Source organism: Bos taurus, chromosome 16, assembly GCF_002263795.3.
Source record: "Bos taurus isolate L1 Dominette 01449 registration number 42190680 breed Hereford chromosome 16, ARS-UCD2.0, whole genome shotgun sequence".
In the NCBI taxonomy this organism is placed as follows: Eukaryota; Metazoa; Chordata; class Mammalia; order Artiodactyla; family Bovidae; genus Bos; species Bos taurus.
Genome location: NC_037343.1, coordinates 30680100 through 30702798, shown reverse-complemented (window position 1 = coordinate 30702798; position 22699 = coordinate 30680100). Strand labels below are relative to the sequence as shown.

The window sequence follows — 22699 nt, the reverse complement described above, 5'->3', positions numbered from 1 at the left end:
CTTCTTCGCAGTCCTAAGAAGAGTTAAGTCCTAAACTCAGTCTCTTGCCTGGGGCTCCGAAAACACTGCAGCACCATGAGGGACAGTGTTAATTGTTGTCTGTACCATGAAAGACTGGAATGCTACAGTTTACCTAGCACTGAGCTGGGTGCTGGGGCTCTCAAAACAAGAAGTGGTACCAGCTTAAAGAAGTTAGCCTCTGGCAAAGTAAATCTATTTGCGAAAGGGAGGGGAGAATGAAGGAACAGAATACTACTGCTCATGGCGGTGGAAGCTTAAGTCCATTCCTTTCCACCATGTATCATGCATTAGGAGTAAAAGTAAAATTCTGTCTAGGCCACCTGCATAGCACCTTGATAGACAGGAATCTTCTCCAGCCAAAATTATTACTTTTTGCTTCTTGTTAGCATTTGTGGCATTGATAGTGGATGGGCTTTCCAAGAGTAAAAAGCTTCTTGGTAGGAACCTTCTTCAGAATCTAAAGTCTGAATAGCACTAAATAGCACAATGGAAAACTTTCTCACAGAACTGCATATCTAGATGCTTCTCCAGTAAATTCTAGCAGTCATTTAAGTAGGAAATAGTACCTATCCAACAAAACACTCTTTCAGAAGGAGAAAATGCACTTGCTAATTCATTTTACGAAAATAATATTGATCCATAGACCTGACAATGTCCCTTTTAGAATTCCAGCAATTTTTAGAAGTTGACAGGCTGATTTTCAAATATGTTTGGAGATGCATATGACCTAGAAGATAGCAGTGAATTTGTTAGAACCAAACTGGTAGACTTGAACTTCTTGATTTCAAAACCAAATGCTGCAATAATCAAAACTGAGGTTTGGCAAAAGGAAAGCCCTGTGTATGTGTTCAAATGACCTACTGACATGCCAAGGCAGTTAGGAGAGAAAGGACGTCTTCAACAAATAATGCTGAAACAACTCTCTGTCCCACTGGAGAATAAACTTAAACTTTTACCTCACACAACACAAAAATTAACTTGAAATAAATGGATCTAAATGTAAAAGCTAAAACTATAAAGCTTCTAAAACAGGAGAAAAGCTTCACAACCTTTGAGTAAGTAAAGATTTCTTAGAATACAAAGTACACAAACCATAAAAGAAAAAATTAATCAGCTGGACTGTTGAAACACATGCTCTTTGAACATGGTTAGGAAAATGAAAAAACAAGCTGAAGATGGAGGGTGGGAAATTCACAATAAATTTATCAAGTAAATGCCTTTATTCAGAATATGTAAAGATCTCATGAACTCAATATTATGACAACCCATTTGAAAGCCCCTTTCAGTACTGAATACAAGGCCTTTACTGGATAAATTTATTTACATTAGGCATTGTGTATATACACAGTGCCTAATGTGCACATGAGAAGTTGCTGAATATCATTAGTCATCAAGATGCAAATGAAAACTGATACCACCACACACCTGCTAGAATGATTAGAAGACTGACATTACCCCAAGAATGCAAGGGTGGTTCAGCCTAAGAAAATCAATGTAATTCATCATATTGATTGATAGGATAAGGGGAAAGAACTTCATGATTATCCCAATTGATGCAGAAAAAACATTTGACAAAATTCAACATTCTGTAATGATATTAAGGAAATTAAGATAGCAATTTCATTTGCAATGGAATCTGAAAGAATACCTAGGAATAAATTTAACCAAGAAAGAGAAAATTGTACAGTGAAAACTATAAAACACTATAAAAGAAATAATATCTATATAAATGGAAAGGTATCATATTGATGAATGGGGAGATAATATTGTTAAGTTAATAATACCTAAAGTGATCTACAGATTGAATGTAATCCCTATTTTGAGCCTATTTTGCCAAAATAGAAAAGCCAACTATAAAATTTATATGGCACTGCGAGGCGGCCCAAAAAGCCAAAACAGTCTTGAAAAAAGAGACAAAATTGGATGACTCAGGTTTCCCAATTTCAAAAGTCACTGCAAAACTTCAGTAACCAGTATGTAACCTTTATGTAACCTTTATGCCAGTATGATGCTGGCATAAAGATAGACCTATAGACCAATGGGGGGCTTCCCTTTTGGCTCAGCTGGTAAAGAAGCTGCCTGCAATGAGGGAGACCTGGGTTCGATCCCTGGGTTGGGAAGATCCCCGGGAGACGGGAAAGGCTACCCACTCCAGTATTCTGGCCTAGAGAATTCAATGGACTGTATAGTCCATGGGGTTGCAAAGAGTCGGACACAAATGAGTGACCTTCACTCACTCACTCACTCACTCATAGACCAATAGAATAGAATTAAGAATCCAGAAACAAGCCTGGACCTCTTTGCCCAGTTGATTTATGATAAGGGCATCAGGTTCATTCAGTGAGGAAAGAGTTTCAGGACACCTGGATTTCCACGTGCAAAAGAAAGAAACTGAACCCCTGCCTCACAACATATACAAAAATCATCCCAAAATGGTTTGATAACCTAAATATGAGCTAAGTCCACAAAACTCTTAGGGGTGTATACAGCATAAGGGTACATCTTCATGACGATGGATTTGGGAATGGATTCTTAGGTATGATAGCAAAAGCACAAGCAACAAAAGAGAAAACAGGTAAATAGGACTTCCTCAAAAAGTATTTTTAAAATTTGTACATCAAAGGAAATTATCAAGATAACGGAAAGACAACCCACAGAAAGGGAGGACATGTGCAATTCAGATATCTGGTAAAGGTTTAATATCCAGAATATAGAAAGATCATTGACAGTTCAACAAAAAGACAAGCAACCCAATTTTAAAATGGGCAAGAGACTTGAATACACATTTCTCCAAAGAAGACCTACAAATGACCAATAAATACATGAAAAGATGCTCAACAGCATCGATCAGAAGGGCAATGCAAATCAAAACCACAAGATGAATGAAAGGGTACATACTACAACAGGGACAAACCTCAAAAACACGTCATGTGGAATAAGCCAGACACAAGAACAAACAGTGTGATTTGACTTAAATACCTGTAATAGGCAAATTCTAAGAGACAGCAAGTAGAACAATGGTTAACGGGCTGAGGGAAGCGGGAACGGAAAGTTATATGAGTCTAAATGTAAAAGTTAAAACAACTTTGGAGGATAAAATTTTTTTTAAGATAATGGTGGCGATGGCTTCACAACTTTGTAAATATACTTATTGCTGCTGAATTGTACACTTAAAAAATAGTTAAAATGGCAAATTTTATGTTACACATATTTTACACATGCATGTGTGCACACTTGCTGCCAAGTGTTGGTGAGGTTGTGAACCAACCAAATTCACATACACAAGGAGGGGGAATATGAAATGGCACCAACCATTTGGAAAACAGCTTGGTAGTTTCTTATGAAGTACAGATCTCTGCATGACTCCACAATTCCACACCTAGGTTCTTACCTAAGAGAGAGAAAATGGACAAAAGTCCATAGCAGCCATAATAGCCAAAAAATGGAAACACTCCATAGTTCATCGCGAACACAATAGAATATTATTCAGCAATAAAAAAAGAACAAACTATGGATACACAGACAAACATGGTTAAGTCTCTTAACTATTCTGAGTTAAAGAAGCCAGGAACAAAAGACTATATACTGTACGTTTCCGGTTATATAAAATTTTAGAAAGTGCAAACTAACCCCATAGTGACCGAAACAGATCCTTGAGGGGCAAAGGATGGTGGGAAGATGGATTACAAAGGTCACAGGGCAACTTCTGAAACTGATAGAAATGTACCTTGATTGTGATCATAGTTTCATGGATTTATACATCTTTCAAAATGCATTGTACACTTTACATAGATGCAGTTATGTGCATAAATTATACCTCAATAAAACTGTTATTAAAAAAAGTTTAGTTTGTAGCTTCACAGCATCTCAAGGTATCATGAGTGGTAAGGGAATCATTGCTATTAGAATACTTTATTCCCTTTCACTGTTGTTGCTTACTTGGGCTACACAAAAATTTTGGTGACTTCCAAGTACCACCCCTTGTTTGTACAAGACCTAACGACTACACAACTGGCTACTTAGAAAGTGTCACAATAAGGTCCCTAGTTCGAAAGGCCTTGATTTCACTCCTAAGTCTGTTCACAGCTTTTGGATCTCTCTGGCTCTTTCAGAAATGTTGGGATGGTGATTTTTTTTCTATGCTTAAAAAATGCATAGAAAAAAGACTATGCTTTTTTTTTTTCCTACTTGATGCAGCAGTCCAAATTTCAAACCCAATCTAATTATAGGTATTCTGTAAGGACAACCTGATCTCCCTCTGGCCAGAATACATTGATCAAGAGTGAGGTTTTGTGATTTTATTGCTTTTCTTAATTGCCTCAGATCAAGGGTCAGGAAGAAGATATGCACTTAGGGAACAGAGAAGGCTCATACCATTCATCAGAATGATGACAGCCCATAAATGGCTGCTTGTTATTTTCCAAGTACAAGATTGGGGGGTTGACAAGATCTGCACAAAGTAAACAAGGAAGGAAAACAAAAAAAATCCTTGCCTAAGCTTCTGGTCCAGACAGGAACTGAGTCTAAAAGTAACTATAACTATAGGCAGTCTGCTTTTTCTTTAATTTCATTTTTTCTTGATTGGAAAAACTAAATTATCTAGATAGGAATAGTAGTTCGGCCATCACCAGAGAGGAGATTAGGATATAGGATAGTTTAGTGGTAATTAAAAGGCAAAGAAGGGAGGCAGTCCCCACAGTTGGAATCTGGATGACGAATGAGATCACAGCAACTAGCTGTTTAGTCAGCTTCCCCTTCTATATATTTCTTTTTTTTTAAAGTATTTTATTTATTTGGCTGTGCCAGGTCTTAGTTGCAGCACATGGGATCTGGGATCTTTAGTTGTGGCATGATAGATCTACTTCCCTGACCAGTGATCAAACCCAGGCTCCCTGCACTGGAAGTGTAGCATTTAGCCACCGGACCACCAGGGAAGTACCCCTTCTTCTATATATTGCTAATGTAACTTCATGATCTTTTGAATAACCAAAAGTTTTCTATTTGCCATCACGGAGGAGGGACCACTTGGAAGTCTGTATTTGGTGGATAAATGCAACAGTGGCATCACGGTCAGCGGAGGTTCTTTGAAGCTGTGCATGAGGATAAAAGGTGGAAATCCACTCAGAAACTTGAAGTGCCCACTGTGCCCAAAGCCCCTTTGGAGGAAGAGACTGCCAGGTGGTCCCTTCTCAATAAAGTGCTAAGTGCTGTGTCCCATCATCCTGAAATTCAGGCCACAGTTGTTTAGATCTGGGGCTTGGTGCCCCAGCCTGATGCATTCCTTCAAGCCTGAACAAGAGGAAGGATGGTGATCTGGACACATGTCTAGTCTCCAAAACAACATCGAATCAGGAGTTTCAGTTAATAGTATCTGCCTCAGCAGATCCTCTCTCAGGTCCTTAGAATTTGGGGTCCAGACTATGCATCCAGCCCTGGCAAACAGGAAGAAGGAGAAGTGGAGCAGACATCAGAGAAACCACATAAGCTGCAGTCCCCCAAACAACAGAGCCTCCAGAGCAGAGCAGAAACGTCTGGAATCACCAAGATCCATCACCCAAACAACACTCCATTTCCAGAAGCCCTGGCACTTGGTGACCTTGTAAAGTGTCTCTTTCCTGCAAATGAAAAAACTAGCTAAGCAACAGCTCTTGTATGTAAGTATTGCCTGGCTCTTTAAAACCATGTTCCTTTAGAGTTATCAGGTGGGAATTGTGTCAGAAATGAAGCTGGGATCCAAGGAGTTCCAGTGACTTCCTTAAGGTCAAGATCAAGAGAATAAGTCAAAGATTTTCCACTTATGAACATGAAGTTGGAAATATCTATAGAGCGTTTCTCCTGGGGGTGCCACTGCATCCTCCTCCTCCTGTTTTTTATTAGCTACAACTTTGTGCCCTTGATCACTGTTACTCTGGGTCTTTGTTTTTGTTTAGTTGCTTGGTTGTGTCCGACTCTTTTGTGACCCCATGGACTGTAGTCCACCAGGCTCCTCTGTCCATGGGATTTCCAAGGCAAGAATACTAGAGTGGGTTAGAGTGGGTTTCCTTCTCCAGGGGATCTTCCTGACTCACGGATCAAACCTGTGACTCCTGCATTGGCAGGCAGATTCTTTACTACTGAGCCACCAGGGAAGTCCGCTCTGGGTCTTACACATGGGAAAAAACAGCAGAGGCAGTTACTCCGTACTGCAGGCCACAGGCATGGGGCAGTTGCTGTAATGGACTCTAGGGGCCCTAGTGAGAAGGCAGGGGCTTCCCTGGCAGACAGTCTAAACATAGCCTAGGGATGCCAGATAAAATACAGGATGCCAGTTATCGCATGAGACAAATTTATACTATGCAATTGTTTGTTGTTTATCTGAAATTCAGATTTAACTGGGCATCCTATATCTTTGTTTACTAAATGAAAGCAACCCCTATGGGTGCCACAGCATAGCACAGACACGGAGGACGAGAGGGAGGGGCTCACGAGAGCCAGAGAAGCAGAGCGGCTTAGGCACGGAGCTCTGGGGAGCAGCACTCAGCCCCCTTTCCGGATTCCCTCAGCACCTGCAGTGTCTTGGTGTATAAACAGAAGACAGCACATCAACTCAGCAATTAGAATCAACATGTCTACAAAAGGGCAGAACGCGGCCAGAATTTGTTGGTCAAAAAGATCCCCTGGAGAAGGAAATGGCAACCCACTCCAGTATTCTTGCCTGGAAAATCCCATGGGCAGAGGAGCCTGGTGGGCTACAGTCTGTGGGGCTGCAAACAAGTCGGACACAACTGAGCACGCACACACGAGGAATACTCAAAACTTAGTCTGTAGGCTTTAAAGCGCTTTCAATCTAACACAGAAATGAGAGTTTAATCAGAGCTTAGAATGTGATGCAAAAACTTTAACGTAGGACTTTACCTGAGGTGAAAAGCCTTCCGAATGTGGATCTGTGTGGTGTTTGTCCTACGGTGCTCATGACTGTCAATAATCTGAATTCACGGAATTGTGTTTTACTCCTGGTTTTCAGATGGCAACACCTAATGACGACAGAAGACGAGATGGCTGGATGCATCACCGACTCAGTGGACATGAGTTTGAGCAAGTTCCGGGAGATAGTGAAGGACAGAGAAGCCTGGTGTGCTGCCATGGGGTCGCAAAGAGTTGGACACGATTGAGTGACTGAACAACAATAACACAAATAGAAGATATAGTCTCTACTACTCCTTTTGTTTTAGCTCCTAGGTCATCTAGCTTTTATTGAGCCCTTGTTCCAGATATATGACTGGGGTGGTTGTACCTAGCCAAAACTAAATTATTCATTTCCTCCTCTAATGAAAAAAAGATGGCTTTTCCATTTGGTGTATCCATAGGCTTAGCTTTCGGCTGCCACTGCTTTTCACCAACAACTACCTTTTAGCCCCTCTACCTTTTTGTCTTCACTCAGTAAAACCGGATTCTCAGGATGAGAGCTTTGGCCTTCTCTGACCTTCTCTCAGGACAGCAAACCCCATTTTCTGTTTAAAATGATTACTCATAAATAGAAGTACATTAGCGGTGGCCAAAATCCATCTGGTTGCTTCCCTTCTGCGAAGAGTGATGAATTGGCAAAAGGACAGGAAGGGGAGGGTGCGGGAGCAGGCGAGGCCAGGCCCTGCAGAGCCACAGTCTGTGCACAGATGCTAGGCTCCTGGTGCAGCCTGGGAAGCACCCTCCCCAGAGCTCTCTGGCTGCAGCAGATATAATATAGGACACGTAAATGCCATGTCTGCCTACACGTCTGCAAAGCAGCCTTGATTTGTCAGAGGCAAATATAGTAAGAAGAGAGGGGAAAACAATGAAAGATAAACAGGATTTCAGAAATCATGCATTTTGAGCATGTGTGTGTGTGTGTGTGTTTCCCCCCTCTGGTTCATTACTATTCAGACTAGCAAGGCATAAACACTTAAGAGATCAATCATTTAAATAACAATAAATTCATATGGCTAACATCGAAATGGTAAAAAACAAAAATCCCAAATGCAGGCCTGAATGAGGACAGAGTGGGAAGAGATAAGAGGTGAAAAGGTGAAAGTGAAAGTCACTCAGTCATGTCCCACTCTTTGTGACCCCATGGACTAGGTCTTCAGGCTCAGATTGGTGCACCCACCAAACATTCCTCCTTGTAATCATGTAAGACAAGAGCTGATGTCTCAGAAAAAGCATCTGGAAATTGAAAACTGGGGTCATTACATTCAGATGACCCTCTGAATTCTCCAGGCCAGAATACTGGAATGGGTAGCCTTTCCCTTCTCCAGGGGATCGATCTTTCCAACTCAGGGATCAAACCCAGGTCTCCCACATTGCAGGTGGATTCTTTACCAGCTGAGCCATAAGGGAAGCCCAAGAACACTGGAGTGGGTAACCTATCCCTTCTCCAGGGGACCTTCCCAACCTGGGAACCGAACTGGGGTCTCCTGCATTGCAGGCGGATCCTTTACCAACTGAGCTATCAGGGAAGCCCTGAGATGAGAGGTACCTGTCTGCAAAAGCCTTTGTTCAGAAGGTGCTCACACAGCCAACAGACCTCTGCCCCAGCGCCTGTGTTTCCCTTCCCCAGAGGCCCAGAGACAGTGTCCCTGGGGAAACTTCCACAGCAACCTTTCTGTGACCTCACATTCTGCGTGTTGTCTTAGCTACAAGGTGGAAAGTGCAGTCAGCCACCACATTCTTTCTTGGGTAACTTATGGGTTAGGACCTTCCCACACATCACCCTTTCCTCCTTAAATATTCTAGCTCCTATTTCTAATAGTATTGTTTTTCCCTACATTGTCACCTATAGGTTTTTGTTTTGTTTTGTTTTGTTTTTAGTTCTTCTGTGAAATACTCTGGTAAAAACGAAAAGTTTTATTATTCCCATTAAGGGTAAACTGAGAGAAGTGAGAAGCCTCAGAAGACCTCAAAAGGAGAGAAACCCAGTTTTCAATTTCCAGATGCCTTTCTGAGACATCAGCTCTTGCCTCACATGATTACAAGGAGGAATGTTTGGTGGGTACACCAATCTGAGCCTGAAGACCTCGTGAAAACACATGGACCGCTGGAGAAGGGGATGGAAGTGGGGGCTGGAAAGGGCACAAAGCCTGTCTTCAGCAGATGTTAATGCATGTCCTCAAAGTCAGTTAAACCAATGAGGAGTCAGGCACTGGGAAGAAAACCTTTTGCTTTCTTCAGTAATGTTTCTAAATCTACAGGTGGGGACAAGGAGGTGAGGTGCATTATTTTTCATATTTTCTAGTAAGTTTCAAAGAGAATTACTGACATGCCATTTTAATGCCTGTGATCTTTTCTGCAACACTGATCATTGGGGCCAAGCTGGGCCCTTGCCCTTGAAAAAAGTGCAGAGTTGGTGGCTTGGAGACAGCCCTCCTTACAACCTGGGGAGGCTGACAGCATGGCAGGTGAGGATTCAGCAGTACCCCTCTGGGGTGAGGAGGGATTAGCACCCAGACAGATTCCAAAGTGGACCCCATGCTGGAGAGATGGAGCGCTGGAGACAAGAGGTTTGAAACAGGCAACACCAGTTCTCAGAGGCACAGAGGTAAACATGGCTTACACCCAGAGAACTCCCAGCCGATCAGAGCATGACTCCTCTCTCCACCACCACTCAAGGGTTTGCGAATGGCAGGCTCCCCTACCAATCAGAGCCAGGCCCTCATCTCCTCATCTTTCCTCCAATCAGGGCTTTCACCCTCCCCCTTGCCCATCAATTCCCCTGCCAAGCAGAGCCAGCCTTCTAACTCTTATCTACCAATCGAGGCTACAGACAAAAAGAAAGCGTTTTTCATCAAAGCCCATGGGAATTAGCTTCGTCCTGTAGGTTGATGGTGACTCTGCATAAATGCTGTGAGTCCAGGTCTTTGTTGCTCTGTTCCTATGATTACAGGAAAGAAGAGAAGAGCAAAGAGAAGGGAGGGCAGGGCAAGGGAGGGCAGTTTTTAGAATTTAAATTTAATAGGATTGTTTTGTCTTTTTTAAAGACCCCTATGTGTGTCTTGAAAACAGAGTGCAGGGTGGCAGAGCAAAACAGGTAGAGACCACCCCTCCCTGCTGCACATGTGGCTTCAAGCTCCCTCTGTCAGAAGGCCCAGGATTCTGTGGGCATGGTCCCACTCTGGACCACATGCTCAGCTATTTTTCCCCTTATTTCCTCCTTCCAGTCATTTGGGTTGATTCTGTTTGGGAGTGTTTGCTTTGGCTCCTCTCCTACTTCTGCAGGAACATTGTCTTTCACATTCCCCTTTGCTCCCATAAAACCAGATTAATGGAAGCCCTTCCAGACCATTTCACTGGGCAGTAAGAGTCTGAATCATCACAGGAATAAATCGAAAGCATATCACTTCCACACAAATGTTCCCAGGACTTTTGACATTGCAAACAAAGAAAATTTTTTCCTAATTCATTAAATGGAATTTATTGCCCTTTGCAATACAGATCTCTGATTAAAGAAATCAGTCTAGTATAGTCCCTGCAGTCACTGCCTAATAAAATTCTTGTGCAAGTGGAGTTTTATTTGGGAAGCATTTGGTGAGGACGAGGGAAGAACCAGGTACAGGTTACAAAATTTAAAAAATTTTTAATTGCATTCTAAGAAAACCAGTCTCATGGGTCCTTTGGATCTTGGCAGGCAGAGATTTTTAAAAAATTAAGGGTTCAGTAGACAGTCATTAGGACTTCCCTAGCAGCTCAGCAGTAAAGAATCCACCTGCAATGCAGGAGCTGCAGGAGATGTGGGTTCGATTCCCTGGGTGGGGAAGATCCCCTGGAGGGCATACAACCCAATCCAGTATTCTTGCCTGGAAAATCCTCACGGACAGAGGAAACTGGTGGGCTTCAGTTCATAGGATTACGAAGAGTCAGACACGACCGAAGTGACTTGGCATGCGTGCACAGGCAGTCATTAAAAGCCAGTAGTGGTATGTGCTTCCATACAAATGTCCTTTGTAAACCCAGGCTTCTGTGGTAAACACAGTGGTGCACTTCCAGAGCCCACCCAGACTTGATGCTTCAACTGCTGGGGTGCTATGCTGAGATTACTTGGTGACCCAGCTCCAGTTCTAGTTGAGCTGTAAAGATTCCTAGAGATAGCTGCTCAGGGAAGCTCTGTGAGTGAGTTTGTTTCATAAACTCCATGGCAGGCTCACATTGTTCATCCTCAGATAAGAGATTCCACAGGCTAGGCCTTGACTGAGAGGCGGCTCTTCCGCATACACGTCTCTTCTGCATCTGGAATTCCCTCAGGTTCCATGAGCTGCCTCTCAAGATCACAGCCCCACCCAGGGGGCCACATCCAATGATAAGTCAAAGCCAGAGACCCTTGTGGGTTCTGCAAGGCTGTGGTTGGGGCTGTACTCAGGTCCATGTCTCCCTCTGCCCACTCCTGCTTTGGCCCCCTCTCTTCCACAGGTGTTGATCTTGAGGACGCTTCTTTATAAACATCCTGTCCCCTAAACTCCACTTCAGAGTCTGCATTCCAGGGAACCCATCCTGCAAAGAAATTGTGCCAGTTCTCTGCTCTATGCTGGTTATAGCACACTTGCAGAGCTGCCTTCAGAATTTGGACAAAGATTTTGTTCTATCTGCAAAGCTCACTGTTAGTCAAAGCTGCCTGAGATGAAATAAGCATCTTGTGAAGGTGAGGAGATCTTCAAAGAGGAGCTGTTCAAAGGAAAACACTGTTAGAAAGATGAGGGGGATGTGAAGTGGTGAAAGCAAGACTCCTAAGGGTGAATGTACCGGATGGCCTCCAGGTTTTTTCCCACATCAAGACCTTAAGATCTGTATTAGTTTGCTAGGGCTGCCATAACCAGGTACCACAGACGGTGTGGCTTAAACAACAGAAATTTATTTCCTCACCATTCTGGAGGCTAGAAGTCCAAGATCAAGGTGTCAGCAGGTTTTATTTCTTCTGAGGCCTCTCTCCTTAGGTTAGCTGAAGACTGCTTTCTCCCTGTCTTCAGATAGTCTTCCTTCTGTGTCTGTTTTTTTTTTTTTAATTTTATTTATTTAGGCCACGTGGCATGTGGGATCTTGGTTCCCTCACCAGGGATCAAACTTGCGCCCCCTGCAGTGGAAAGTGAAAGTGAAAGTCGTTCATTCATGTCCGACTCTTTGCAACCCCGTGGACTATACAGCCCATGGAATTCTCCAGGCCAGAATACTGGAGAGAGTAGCCTTTCCCTTCTCCAGGGGATCTTCCCAACCCAGGGATAGAACCTAGGTCTCCCACATTGCAGACAGATTCTGCAGTGAAAGTGAGTCTTAATCACAGGACTGCCAGGGAAGTCCCTGGTTGTTTTTTTTTTTTTTTTTCCCCACAATAGTAAAACATGTTTATCAGTTTTCACAATCAATAGCCAGACAAAAAAATAAAAGATAATTACAATTGCAAGCCATAATGGGAACATGACTAACTTAACAGTATAAAATGATTACATACAATTTGAGGGAGTCAAGCAGAGTGAGGTGGTAAGTGGAAGTGCATACATACAAACTTTTTATTTACTTACTTTTAATTTTTGGCCACACCTTTTGGTGTGTGGGCTCTTAGTTCCCTGACAGGGATTGAACCCACGCCCCCTGTGTTGGAAGGTGGAATCTTAATCACTGGGTAAGTCCTTATGTCTGTGTTTTCATCTCTTCTTCTTATAAAGACTTCAGTTATGATAGATTAGGGCCCAGCCATATAACCTCATTTTACCTTTATTATCTCTTTAAAGGCCCTACTTCCAAATAGTCACATTCTGAGGTACAGGGGTTAGGACTTCAATATAAGGATTTTGGAAGGCTACAGTTCAGTGCATAACAAAATCCCGAGATTTTACTGTATTCCAGATCAACAGTACACTTCAGCACACATCCAGCCCAGTGTTGTAAAAGATCAAACTCAGTAACAGAGCTAGCCAGGTTATGCTTGAAGGAGTAATTGTACAGCTACATAATTAAAGTTGCTAAACAAGAAGCCAATCGTAGCCTTTTTAAAATACATGGCTTCTCTTTATTATAAGTTTTATTGAAAATTACAGGAAATGGTTCCTTCCCTTAGAGGAATAAAGGAGGCTTGATAGCTGTGAGTCATGCCACAATCTTAGCTTTTTAAAATGCTGTTGTTTTCTTATCTAGTAGCTATGAGTATCATTATATCCACACTACTTCACCCAGGAAATCTTAGCATTGGCCAGGCCAGCCAATGTATTTACACCAATGTATGCAGGCAAACCGGAGAGGGCAATGGCACCCCACTCCAGTGCTCTTGCCTGGAAAATCCCATGGACGGAGGAGCCTGGTGGGCTGCAGTCCATGGGGTCGCTAGGAGTTGGACACGACTGGGCGACATCACTTTCACTTTTAACTTTCATGCATTGGAGGAGGTGGCAACCCACTCCAGTGTTCTTGCCTGGAGAATCCCAGGGACGGGAGAGCCTGGTGAGCTGCCGTCTATGGGGTCGCACAGAGTCGGACACGACTGATGCGACTTAGCAGCAGCAGCAGCAGCATGCAGGCAAACATAGACTCTATTCCCAAGGAGGGACAAGGGGAGTTTCTGGACATAAGAGGATCACTGGATTTTCTGAGGATAGTAATCTGAGTATAAAAAGAAAAAGGCTACTATGATGGCTTTGTCTCTTGTATTCACTCCCTATTCATTTATTCATCCATTCAAACAATAATCATTGGGCTCTAACTACATGGTAAGCATTGTGACAATTGATTTGAGAAAAATAACTTTGTAAAAAAAGCAAACTCCTACCTCCAAAGAGGGAAACTTTTGGTAAGACAAGCTGTACTGTGATAATGATGATGCCATAAAGCCTGGGTTTTGTCATCACAAGGACTGGGCTCAAGGTCCAGCTCCACCTGGGTCAGCAGTATGACCTTGGGCAAGTCACTCCACCTCTCTAAGCGTCAATTTTCTCATTTGTGTAATGAGCATAAGAATAACTCCTACATTAGCAGTTTGCATCTCCAAGTGGTAGGCTGGGAAGATTTTGTCCCTCTTTTCCATAACTGCTCTCAGTATCCTCCAAAGCCACCTTGAATCAGTATAAAATCTAAGTAAAAACAACATATTTACTTGGCATTTTCTGCTTCCAGTTAGACGGCAGCCCTTAAGTCCCTCCTATATAGCTTCCTGTTTGCCTCATATACTGTGAAAATTAAACGAGGCAATGCATGCAATATGCTTTCTCATGTAAATGCCCAGTAAACGTTAGCACTATTAAGGCATTTTGTAGTAAGTACTAGGAGTGTGTAGTGATTAGCTCATCCCAGTCCCTCCAGCCTCCAACCTTCATCTCAGAAACCCTCCTCTGTGACAGACAAACCTACACAAGGATGTTCAAGTATGTTACTTGTAAATGATATAAGAATTCAGAGGGTAAAGGGTCACTTAATTTTTTTAAGAATGAGGACTGTTTCTGTGGAAGATGTAAGATTTAATCTGGTCCCTGAAGCACGGCAAAGCAATTGGAAAGAATGACATCAACAAAGATGTATAGATGGGTGAGAGTAAGGCACGTTCCTATAACATGTGAGTGATGGTGTCAGATTGAGCTTTGCTGGGTGGGGTGGGAGTTTAGGCTAAGAGTAAAGGCCAGAGCTAAAACTGAAAGTGTTTTTAAAAGATAGGCTGAAGAGGTTGAGGAGGGTATTCTGTGGTTAGTGAGGAACTACTGACTGGTGACAAATCTTAAGCAGATAATTTAGATGATTAGAAATGCTTCAAGGAGACGGCTCAGGTAAGAGCCTTTGGTAACCACTGAGCATATGGGCTGAATTGGAGCAAGGAGAGGTTAGGCGAAGGGTACCAGTAGCAAAGAAATTAATGAGATTGTCCAGAGAAGAGAAGACGAAGGCCTGAGCTAAAGCAGTGGCCGTGAGACTGGCAAGAGGGCTGCAGATGGAGAAACCCACCAGGAAGATGTTCTCCTATGGGGCTTGGTGGACAATAGGTGGTAGATAGAGAGCAAGGGGAGAAGAGGAGTCAAGTGTGCCATGGTCCCTTTAGCCACACACAGAAGTAGAAGAAATAAGGAAGAGGATCCTAGAGAAAGAGGGAGACTTTGATATCAAAGTTGTTGACAGGAGTTGATGAAGTGGACAGACATCCAGAAGAAGACGTTCAGCAGACATAGAAATTGTCCAGGTCTCAGGATTGAGTATCTGGGTAGAGAGGTAAGCTGGGATCCATCCCTAGAGATGTCACCCCCAACTGAAGCAGAAAAGGAGACTATTGGTGGTAGAAGGAGACGGGTGTTTGTAGTCTGAGCAGGAAAGCTGAAGGTGTAGGAAGAGCCAGAGCCCAAGGAGAGGACATAGGTTTATGATCCATCCATCCATCCATCCATCTGGATGTGGGGTGTATTAAACTTTGCCCCCAAAGTCCGGAATCTCAAGCTCACTGAGAGAGGCTGCCAATGAGGAGCCCCAGAGCAGAAGGTTTAACTTCAGGGCTCCAGGCTGCATGGCATGCAGAGCCTCAAGAGATTGAGAAAATAAATCAAAGGAACAAGAAGAATCAAGTCTGAAAAAGACTTTTGGATTAGAAAAGCTCTGATACCAGAAGTCACATTGCAAGAGATTAAAAAAATAAATAGGTGGTGTAAACATGGAAAACCTGGAGACAGAGAACATTGCTAGATTAGCAACTTTAAAAAAAATTATAGTTGATTTACAATGTTGTGTTAATTACTGCTGTCTACCAGAGTGACTCAGTTATTCACACATATATATATATGTTATTTTCCATATTCTTTTATTGTATAGCTTGCTTTCTAAAACGGCAATACCCCATTGAGGGAGGAATATCCCCAGGGGGTGCTCAGAAAAGCCAAATACAGAGTTGTTGGGAGAATACACATTTATGCAAATATTTTGGCTCATAATTTGATAAAATAGAAAATGCCTGAAAAATGTTGACATATGCCCATAGTTATATTTCTAGGAATTTATTCCCATAAATAATAAACGATGGCCACAGTTAAGACAGCAGAAAACAGCAGACACTAGGAAGAGCTCCGGGTGGGCCCTCTGGCTTCCCCTGCGCCACCCCACCGCCGCCTCGCCAGACTGCCCTCGGCCCGCGCACCAGCCAACTCCGTTATGGCGTGCCACAGCACCTGTGTCACGATTAGTGATGAGGAGCCAGGTGATGACCTAGATCTATTTTGTGTACCAAACCATTATGCTAAGGATTTGGAAAAGGTGTTTATTCCTCATGGACTCATTCTGGACAGGACAGAAAAGCTGGCCCGAGATGTGATGGGGGATATGGGAGGCCACCACATCGTGGCCCTCCGTGTGCTCAAGGCGGGCTATACGTTCTGTGCGGACCTGCTGGACTACGTTAAAGCTGAACAGAAATAGTGATAGGTTCATTCCTGTGACTGTAGATTTTATCAGACTAGATTTTTTAAGAGCTACTGTAATGACCAGTCAACAGGTGCCATCAAAGTCCTTGGTGGAGATAATCTCTCAACTTTAGCTGGAAAGAACATCTTGATTGTTGAAGATATAATTGACTTTGGCAAAACAATGCAGATCTTCCTATCCCTCGTCCAGCAGCATAATCCAAAGATGGTTGAGGTTGCCAACTTGCTGGTGAAAAGGACCCCTCGAAGCATTGGCTATCAACCGGACTTTGTTGGATTTGAAATTCCAGACAAGTTTGTAATAGGATATGCCCTTGACTATAATGAATACTTCAGGGATTTGAATCATGTTTGTGTCATTAGTGAAACTGGAAAAGCAAAATACAAATCCGAAGCTGAGAGTTTAGGTTGAATTTGGTAACATCTGGAGTCCCATGGAAATCATCAGTAGAATTACTAAATCTTATAGTTCTGTGGCCAGCTGCTTAGCAGAGCTTATTGCATGTATTTTCTAAGAATTCTATCTGTTTTGTATTTTAGAAATGTCTGTTGCTGCATTCCTGAACTCTTTTATTTGCACTGTGAGCCTATAGCCTGTCAGTTCCCTTTGAGGTGGATTGTTGTTGGACTCATGAATGAAAAATCTCTTAAACCACACCACTATTGAATAAAAATATTGAAATTATATCTGTGAGAAGCATTTAAAGAGGAGGATATGTTCATTTTTAATTGATATTTTAATTTCTATATACTGAATAAAGAATAGAAGTGATTGGATATTATTAATTATACCACTGTGTCTTTAGAAAAGTGAGAACCAGGGTTTTATATCAGTGACAGTATTTAGAGGTGTTGTTATATCGGATAAATTGTATGTCCTGGAATTGTTTTTGTAGGTTTCATTGGTAATAACTATTCTCCTGTTTGTTCAGATTATTTCCAATGAATCTTTGTCAAACGTTCCTTTTAAATACAGATCAAAAAATTTGAAAAAACCTACCACTTTTTGATGGGCTTCCCTGGTGGCTCAGACGGTCAATCTGCCTGCAGTACAAGAGACATGGGCTTGATCCCTGGGTCAAGAAGATCCCCTGGAGTAGGAAATGGCAACCCACTCCAGTATTCTTGCCTGGAGAATCCCATGCACAGAGGAGCCTGGCGGGCTATAGTCCATGAGGTCGCTAAGAGTTTAACACGACTAAATGAGTAACACTTACTTTCACCTCTTTTGAACTCTTCAGTATAAAAATTCTTAAAATAATAACTATCTCTTTAAAAGAAAAAAGATAGAAAACATTAAATATCTAATAAAAATGGGTTAAATACAGTCATTTTGAGATAGCAATCATAAAATATATATTTTAACAATATCATATGACAAAATGTCCAAGATATATTAAATGGGAAATTATTTTATAACATAGTAAATGCAACAGGCCACCAAGTTTATGAAGATGTATGTTGTACACACACAGGAATTTAGGCATCAACAGGACTGTTAATTTAAAAGTGGTTGTCTTATGGTTGTGGAATAATAGGTAATCTTTTTCCTTCCAATACCTTTTTGTATTTTCCAAATTTCTCTAATATACAGATAATGCTTTTCAAACAGAAAAAAGTAAGTTTGAAATTAAAAAGAAAGAGGAGGTAACTGGAAGGAACAGCAAGGTCAAGAGAAGTGTGCAGATAAGAGGAGGTGTGTGGGGAGGAGGGATGAGGATGAGGGAGAGGAATGATTGATGGCCTGTGCTCCCCAGAAGAGGAGGGAGAGAGAGACCAAGGGCTCAGGGGCAGGCACCGACTTCTGCAGAGAAAAGCGGTGAGGGTGAGGGGACAAAGAAGAAAGGTTAGAAGGTGCCTGAGGTCATTCTGAGTGACCTAGGTCTTCTCCATCAAGTCAGTGGCTGAACAGGTGACCAGCAGGGGAAGGAAGTAGGTGGAATACAGGAGTCTTCCAGATATGGCTCAGCAATTGACCAAGAATCCCTCAAATTCTCAAGAAAGCAAGTAGACCCAGTTATGCAAATGTATGACCTGAGTCACCCCTTCCCCCAGAAAGATCACCTCCCTGGTGAGTGCCCGTGGGTAGCCCTGGGAGTTCATTAATAATCAGCATTTTAAATTGGACAAAGACTCATTGTCACTTCCATCTACACCAGTTAGAGTAGCTCAGCTTTTCACTGAAGTTGGGATCCCAGAGGGCCAAGATGTTACCCCAGAGGGTCCTCCTCCAGGGCCATCTGCGTCTGGGATATGTGTAATGAGACTCTCTAACCACTAGAGGACAGAATTAACTTGAAACACAGGTATGGCTAAGGGATAGGATGGTCTACAATTTATGGAACAAACTAGGATGCTCTGGAGCTGTTCTACTTACTCCAGGACAGCAGATGCAAACAGGGGTTGTCCCAGGCAAACTGGGAAATATGGTCACCTTACTAATGAATCGAAGGGCCTGGAAGAAAGAAAACGATTGTTGTGAGGGAGATGGAAATCTTAGGGCTGCTCATTTGCACAGGAGTAACCCCTGGGGGCCTTCCAAATAGCTTACAGTTACCCAAGGGCCTGAAATCAGAGGGAGGATGTCGTCTGTAAATACAAACGTGTGAATAGTTTCTCGCAGAGGAATACACAGCTCTTTGTGTTTACCATCTCATCTTTCCTCTTGTCTGTGGCAATAGGAGTGTTGCAGATAGGGTATTTATAAGGCTTTTCAGGCTGTGCAGACATACTTGGAAGTACCTGGAGTACTTCTGGGGAACAGTGTATGCCAACAAAGGTGTCCCAGTCTCCAGACAATGGCATGGAAATATAAATAGTTTACGTAAACATACCTGCCTGTCCCGGGCAAGGGTGGGTATCCTCTGAGGCTGGGCCAGGGTTGGGAGCTCTGCCTGCTGCGTCCTCTCAGTGCAACGACAAGCTCCCCTGGTCCTGGAACATGTGAGTTCCAGGCTCCCACTCCACCCGAGATTGACCTTTCTTGGCTATTGTTTGAAATGCTGCAATGAACAGGGAATGACAGTTATCTCTCTGCTGTAACGATTTCGTTTCATTTGGTCATATTTCTGGAAGTCGGACTTCTTTTCTCATGTTTTGAGGAACCTCCATACTGTTTTCCATAACAGCTTCACCATTTTACATTCCCATCAACAGCGGACAAAAGTTCTAATTCTCGACTTCTTTGCCAACTTTGCTATGTTAAATAATTTTTTTTCTTTGTAATACACATCCTAGCAAATGTGAGATGATATCTCACTGGGGTTTTGATTTGCGTTTCCATGATGATTAGCGATGCTGAGCAACTTTTCAAATGTCTGTTGGCTATTTGTATGTCTTCTTTGGAGTAATATATATCCAATTCTTTTGTTCATTAAAATATTTTTTAAAGTGAGTTGTAGTAGCTCTTATGTATTTGGAGTTATAAGTCTTTTTTTAAGGTATAAGGATGGCAAGTATGTTGCCTTTTCATTCTGTTGCTGTTGAAGAGCCTATCCTTTCCCCATTGTGTTATCATAGATACTCAGAGATTATCACTTGGCCACGTCTGTGTGAGTTTACTTGGGGACTCTTTATTCTGGTCCACAGGTCTATCTGCCTGTTTCTATGCCAGTGCCATTCTGTTTCAATTGCTACAGACTTTGTAATATTTTGAAGTCAGGACATGTGAAACCTCCATCTTTATTCTTTGCTGTCAAGATGTTTTGGCTCTTTGGGGTCCTTTGTGGTTCCATATGTATTTTAAGAATGTTTTTTTCCATTTCTTTTAAAATGGCTTTGGAGTTCTGTTAGGTGTTGCAGTGAATCTGTACATCACTTTGGGTAATGTCAACATTACCCATGGAAGTGTCAACAATGTTGTCTTCCAGTGTATGAACATAGCATGTCATTCCAATTAATGAGTCTTATATAATTCTTTCAGCAATGTTTTGAAATTTTCAGTATGCTGTTGCTACTGCTGCTACGTCACCTCAGTCGTGTCCGACTCTATGCGACCCCATAGACAGCAGCCCACCAGGCTCTCCCGTCCCTGGGATTCTCCAGGCAAGAACACTGGAATGGGTTGCCATTTCCTTCTCCAATGCATGAAAGTGAAAATTGAGAGTGAAGTCGCTCAGTCGTGTCTGACTCTTAGCGACCCCATGGACTGCAGCCTACCAGGCTCCTCTGTCTATGGGATTTTCCAGGCAAGAGTACTGGAGTGGGTTGCCGTTGCCTTCTCCAAATTTTCAGTATACAAGTGGTTTATTTCCTTAGGGCCCTTTGCCCCTGCCTTCTTGGCTCTTTCAGAGCCAGGGGTGAGAAGGATCAATTCATGAATCTAGAAAAGTGTCCCTAGATACTCTGCTTACTCATCTGTATTTCTCCCTGGACTGTAAGTTGTGGGAGAAGAGAGAGAATGTTTGCTGTAACTTTCTCAAGGTTAACTGTTTTTCGTATTGTATCATTTAGAGAGTATCCATAAAAATGTGAATCAAAATGCAACAATCTTTATCATCTTTTCCATGTTCTTTACATCAAAACCCTGAGGTGGACGTCTATGCTGAGGTCTTTTCTTTTCTCTTTTATTTCAGTGGAATTTATTTCCTTCCCTTCTGTGTGAGTCCTATAATCACACATTACAGGTCCTGCAAGTTATTCTCCCTTGTATGTGCTGTCCTCAGTTGTATCTGACTCTTTTCTACTCCACGGACTGTAGCCCACCAGGTTCCTCTGTCTCTGGAATTTTCCAGGCACGAATACTGGAGTGGGTTACCATTTTCTTCTCCAGGGGATCTTCCCGACCCAGGGATTGAACCCATGTCTCCTGCATCTCCTGCATTGGCAAGTGGATTCTTTACCAGTGTGTCACCTGGGAAGCCCCTATTCTCCCTTGACTCCACAAATATTCATGGAAGTCTCAGTAATCAGTGAAGATTTCCAGTCATTTTATAACATTTGTCCTAACAGTAAATTTCTGGTTAATTCGATCACAACTAAAAAACCCAAAAGCAATCTGAAGATTTCATTCATCTAATACTTCCAATGGTTTTGTAAGTACCAATTCTCTATGTTAACTTTTGCTTGCTTGAAATACTTAGAGGTTTTTGGCTTCTTTACACGACTTGAATACAATAGAATAGAGAACCAAAAATGTTTCCAAGAACTAAATCATCAAAAATGGCAGCTGGAAGTTGTTTTACTTCTGCAGATTTTGGAAGGTCCTAAGTGGAAAATATATACTGGTTTTCCACAGTATGAAATAGCAAATAACTACTTAAATTATTATGCGTGCCTGAATAATGTGCTCTTTGACGGCATGGCTTAGTTAGGGAGGTAAACTAGCTGTTATAAAAGAAACAGTATGAAAGATTAATCACTACAAGACTTGATGGTGGACTGGTTGACTTTGTCAACATGATATCGCCTGTAAGTGGGAAATTACTAGTTTGGGAATTTAAATTCTCAGTCAAAATGCGATAAAAAGAGCTTTCAAGCTTTCAAGCAATGTGATAAAAAGAGCATTTCAATCACCCTTAATGGCACCCCACTCCAGTACTCTTGCCTGGAAAATCCCATGGGCAGAGGAGCCTGGTAGGCTGCAGTCCATGGGGTCGCTAAGAGTCAGACACGACTGAGCGACTTCACTCTCACTTTTCACTTTCATGCATTGGAGAAGGAAATGGCAACCCACTCCAGTGTTCTTGCCTGGAGAATCCCAGGGACGGAGGAGCCTGGTGGGCTGCCGTCTATGGGGTCACACAAAGTCGGACACGACTGAAGTGACTTAGCAGCAGTTAAGTGATCTCTTACTTATTTTTTAAAACGTGCTTATTTGGCTGGGTCAGATCTTAGTTGTGGACACAGGATCTTTGATCTTAGTTGCAGCATGTGGGATCTTTAGCTGTGGCATGTAGCATGATCTAACTCTCTGATCAGGGATTGAACTCAGGCCTCCTCCTTTGGGAGTGTGGAGTCTTAGCCACCGGACCACGAGGGAAGTCCTGATCTTTTATATTTTTATAGTAGCAGAACACAGCTATTTTTATAGCCCCATCTAATACTTTTGGTCCCAGAATTAAGAGGTGAATGAATTAATAGCATAGCTAAGTCTTGCATGAAATTTAGAGCATTAATTAGGAAGAAGTATCACCTTTAAATTTCAACTGAATATATATGGAAGGATTTAGATTGATTAGAGCATTGAGACTGCATCCTAGATAGTTTGTGCTTCATGGCTCTGAAACCAGCAGGCAATTGTGTGGGTTATTATGGTGGTTGGAGTGATTGATCCTGCTACCTAATGGTTATGAAAGGAT

At 42.4% G+C, this 22699-nt stretch overlaps 1 pseudogene; it reads left to right on the top strand.

Annotated features, from left to right (window-relative positions):
- Positions 1-5686: 5686 nt before the first annotated feature.
- Positions 5687-17482, top strand: LOC132342452 (hypoxanthine-guanine phosphoribosyltransferase-like; annotated as a pseudogene).
- Positions 17483-22699: the final 5217 nt, after the last annotated feature.